Source organism: Hyperolius riggenbachi, chromosome 6, assembly GCF_040937935.1.
Source record: "Hyperolius riggenbachi isolate aHypRig1 chromosome 6, aHypRig1.pri, whole genome shotgun sequence".
In the NCBI taxonomy this organism is placed as follows: Eukaryota; Metazoa; Chordata; class Amphibia; order Anura; family Hyperoliidae; genus Hyperolius; species Hyperolius riggenbachi.
Window position 1 is genome coordinate 363,975,410 of NC_090651.1, and position 5,160 is coordinate 363,980,569.

Sequence of the window (5,160 nt, forward strand, 5' to 3'; positions counted from 1 at the left end):
AAGAAGGTGTAATTGTTTTATTTCAGTAAACTATATAATATTTGGTGTATTGTGTATGTGTGTTTATTACTTCTTAGATGATTGGTTAAAGTGCACCCAAATTAAAAATACCAGATTTCAGGAATAAAATCTATTTTATAAATTATAATAATAAATAGCCACCATTTTTCAGCTGCATGATGACAAATATAAAATATTTTACATTTATTGGAGGAACCCCTCCCTTCCTTTCATATTGCTGGGACAGAATCTGGCAAACTGGTGGAGGAGATAAAAAACAAAAACAAAACACAGGCTGCTACTGATAAGGTCACAGGGGAGGTGATCTCAGCTAGTGTGTGAGTTCACATAGGCGACGCCCCTGTGAGGGAGGGTAGCTGATGACAAACACACCCATGATCTATAACCTCCTAGTAAGCTCAGAAGTAATGGCTGCCACCTGTATAACCCTAGTTATGCAAAGAGAAGGGTTAAAAGCATGCACTGAAATGCTGATAGGCTTGAAGGAGTGTTTATTTATCTTTGTATATGTCAGAGTGGTGCAACTAAATATTTTGAATTAAAAAAAATGTTTGGTTTGGGTCCGCTTTAAGGGGAGTTAGCAGGGCCGGTTCTCTCATGAAGCAAGGTCAGGCCTGGATTTACCTCACAGGAGCCTATAGGCACAGATGTCCTGGCACCCTAGACTCCGCCCTCCATGAACCTCTAAACCCCCGCCGAACAGCACCACAAATGTGCTGGCTGTCCCAGATTTCACTTCTACCTCACTTCCCTTGCCCATTATAGGTAGCTACAGGTGCCCCTTAGTATTAGGTAGCCATAGCTAACCTCAGTATTAAGTAGCTAGAGGTACCCCCAAGTATTAGATAGCTAGAGGACTGAAGATATCTTCAGTGGAATGCAGAGAGCTGGGTGGGTAAACTCTCATTTACACTCTGCTCAGGACTCTGCATAAGGAAGGAGGGAGGCGTTTAGGGAGGGGTGTGAGCCACTTTTCCATCATCAGGCACCTGTAGGCACGTGCCTACAGTGCTTTATGGTAAATCCGGCCCTGAGCAAGGTGAAACATTTGCATCAGGCGCAAAGATTTCAGGGGAAGCATGTTTGTACTGTGTGTATCTTCCTGAGGAGGAATGGAGTGGCTGAGGGTGAGCAGTCTGTTTGTCACAAACTCACAGCCAGCCAGTGTGCTGTTGTGCTGAGCTGCAGCATGACATTAAATGAAGCAGAGTAAATGGTCAGGTGCTGTGCGATCATTTCAAATCTGAGGGTTCGTGGTGCATCCTTACAAGTTTGCCTCAGGCAGCAAGAAGTCTAGAACAGGCCCTGGGTGGTAGAGAGACTCCTATTCTCATTTGCCACACTGGAGCTCCTGCTGCCAAGGCAACAACCCAGATCCACCCAATCAAAGCTGTCCATTTCATTTGTGGGTTTTCTAGCATCTCTACATCTATGCCTTCTAAACAAGGACTTGTACCTCCTACAGCTGATACAGAATACTGCTGCCAGACTGCTAACCAACCAACCCCGTCACTGCCACATAACGCCAGTCCTGCACTCCCTTCACTGGCTACCTATAGAATGGAGGGTCCTATTCAAGATCGGCCTACTGACATTTAAATCACTTAATAATCTGGGCCCTGGATACATGAAAGAAATGTTACAGCTGCGTAGCAATCCCTGCAATCTCAGATCCAAGGGTTCTATAATCTAGTCATACCCAGAGTCCACCTGAAAATGTTTGGTCCCAGAGCCTTCTGTCATGCTGCTCCTACGTTATGGAACTCCTTACCTCAGCAGATCAGGACAGCTCCATCCCTGGACGTGTTTAAATCCAGACTGAGAACCCACCTGTTCAGTTTGGCATTTGCAGAACTATAACTCTATCCTCTGTGTTAATACTTTATCCTACTACCGAATCTGTGAGAGCTTAAGCGCTTTGAGTCCTATGGGAGAAAAGCGCTATAGAAATGCTATTGTTATTGTTTATTGTTATCTTCACAAGGACGTTTGAACGTGCTAGGGCCATTCCAATCACAGCCAACCTAACCTTATGATGGTCAATCAGTAATGCAAGAAAAAGTCTTGACAATAGTAAACATAAAACGTGAAAACAATCTCACCCAATGTCCAGGCACCATTCGGCAAGGGTTGTTGCCAATGAAGCTCACAAGGCCTTATAATCCACATGGGCCAGAACAGGGGCACATGCGGCAACAGGGCGGCAAGTGGTGACTGTGAATCCCAGCAGCAGCTCAGTAAGGGCCGGTTCACACGGACGGCAGGCGGCGTTGGGGCGGCCAGGAAGTTGCGTCGTCCTGTGACGTCCCGTTCGGTGGCGGCGGTACAGAGATCGTCGCGATCGGCGTTTCTCGTCCCCGCAGGGGGACATGAAGCCGCGCCGGCTAGCCGTCCCTGGACGTTGCATGCGGCTTCTAGGGACGGCCGAAACGATGCGTTAAATCAGGATCAGAACGCCGCGTTTATGCAATCGACGGTAATCGACGGTAACCGTGCAATGCTAAACGCTCCTATTCACTTGAATGGGAGAGTTTAGCCGATGGGTCCCGAACGCTTGACGGTAGATGCCGCCAAGCGTCCGTGTGAACCGGCCCTTAAGGACTTATTTATATTTTTGTATTTAAAATAAATTTTTATTAGTTTTGTGTATGTAGATGTTGTTTTCTATTCCCCTTTACCAATATGAACTACTTTACTTACTTATTCTTAAGGTGGCCACGCACGATACAATAAAATGATCCGAATTTACAGCAATTCGATAAAAACGATCGTATCTCTCAAAAAAATCGAAAGCTTTTTTTTTTCATTCAATTGAAAAATCCGATTGGATTTCCCTTTTTTTTCGATTTAAATCAATCCGGAATGCCACATATTTCTCTTCAGTTTCTACTAAAGATTGTATGGTGTGTGTTGGATTGTCAATTTATTAATATACACACCCTAGCAATTTTCTCAGAGTTTCCAATCATTTTTATCATAATTGAGGAAAAATTGAACATAAGCATGTGGTACATTGGTCATATTTTTGAAATGTTACAATCAGTCAGAAAAAAATGATTGCAATTCTTAAATTGAACAGATATTTAAAAAATTGTATGGTGTGTGGCCACCTTTAGAGACCAGAGCAGCGTAGGTGTTTTGTTTGGTAATATTTGCTAAGCTTTTTTTATTTTTAGTAGTATGTCATCTTTGTTTTTGTTTATTTTGTATGGTTACAATGACAGTCAGGTTTAATATATGTCCATAAAACCCCAAGCAGAAAGTTTACCTCCTGCTGCCGCGCATTGTTATGCTCCTGCTATTTGTTGCCATAGAGATATGGACAAAGTATCATGCTGAGTGACTCTTGTTTACCTTTCTCAGAAAGCAGACCAGATAATCCCAATCTCCAGGTTAGTTAGATCTAGGTAGAAATTGATAGTGGCTCTATCTGTAAATCTGATACACACTTACAAGGCATGTCGCCTCGCGGAAATTGGGACCTGACTGTACAGATGTGGCAATAGCCTGCAGGCTAGCGAGGTGTTCTGTTGCTATGTAGAGGAGCGGAGGGCTGATGGAGTGGCACGGGAGTGATGTCACATGCCAGGCAGGCAGCTGAGAGAACAATGCTTTCAACTGTCGTTTAGCTGAACATATTTCAGTGAACCCATTGACAAGAAGCTATAAAAAAAACCGAAAAAAAAACAAAAAACTTTCAGTAAGTTATTGAACTTTTGATAATGACCTTATCTGGAAGGCCAATCCCGCCTCTGCCTAGAGGAAAACCCAGCAGAGACTATTCTTCCTTCGCCAACTGAAGGAGTTTGGTATGGCCCAAGAGCTTCTGACAAGCTTCTACTCTGCCACTATCAAATATGTCCTCTTTTTCTCCATCCTGGTCTTGTACTCTGGCTCCTCCAACAGTGACAGACCCAAATTGTGTCATCAGATTAGCGGAGAGGATCATTTGGAAACCCCTCCCCCACTTGACCTCTACTACAACTCCAGACTGCGCTCCAGAGCGTTGAGGATTGCCAGCCGGCTTCCATCAGGCAGGAGATTTCAGGTCATCTCCACCGGGACCGCTAGGCATAGGAACTCTTTTTTTTTTTTTTCCCCTTGGCTGTCAACCTCTTGAACTCTCTCAACCCCCCTTCACCTGTTTAGGGTTTGCAGTCATTGGTTGGCTATTGAATATCTGTCTCTTAAATTGTATCTTGCTCACACTGCTGTACAGACAGCAGTGCTGTCTTATCTATTTATTTATTTATTATTTATTTATTGTACTTATAAAGCGCCAACATATTACGCAGCACTGTCTTGTCAGTAACTGTCCCTCGGGGCTCACAATCTAGTCCCTATCATATGTCTATGTATGTATCATGTAGTGCATGTATCATAATCTAGGGCCAATTTTAGGCGGAAGCCAATTAACCTACCTGTATGTTTTTGGGGTGTGGGAGGAAACCGGAGTTCCCGGAAGAAACCCATGCATGCACGGGAGAACATACAAACTCCTTGCAGATGCTGACCTGGCTAGGATGCGAACCAGGGACCCAGCGCTGCAAGGCGAGGCGCTAACCACTATGCCCCCGCGCTTTTCATATATACAGTATAGACCAAAAGTTTGGACACACCTTCTCATTCAAAGAGTTTTCTTTATTTTCATGACTTTGAACATTGTAGATTCACACTAAAGGCATCCAAACTATGAATTAGCACATGTGGAAGTATAGTACATAACCAAAATGTGTGAAACAACTGAAAATATGTCATATTCTAGGTTCTTCAAAGTAGCCACCTTTTGCTTTGATTACTGCTTTGCACACTCTTGGCATTCTCTTGATGAGCTTCAAGAGGTAGTCACCTGAAATGGTCTTCCAACAGTCTTGAAGGAGTTCCCAGAGATGCTTAGCACTTGTTGGGCCTTTTGCCTTCACTCTGCGGTCCAGCTCACCCCAAACCATCTTGATTGGGTTCAGGTCTGGTGACTGTGGAGGCCAGGTTATCTGGCGCAGCACCCCATCACTCTCCTTCCTGGTCAAATAGCCCTTACACAGCCTGGAGGTGTTTGGGGTCATTGTACTGTTGAAAAATAAATGATGGTCCAACTGAACGCAAATCGGATGGAATAGAATGCAAGATGCTGTGGTAGCC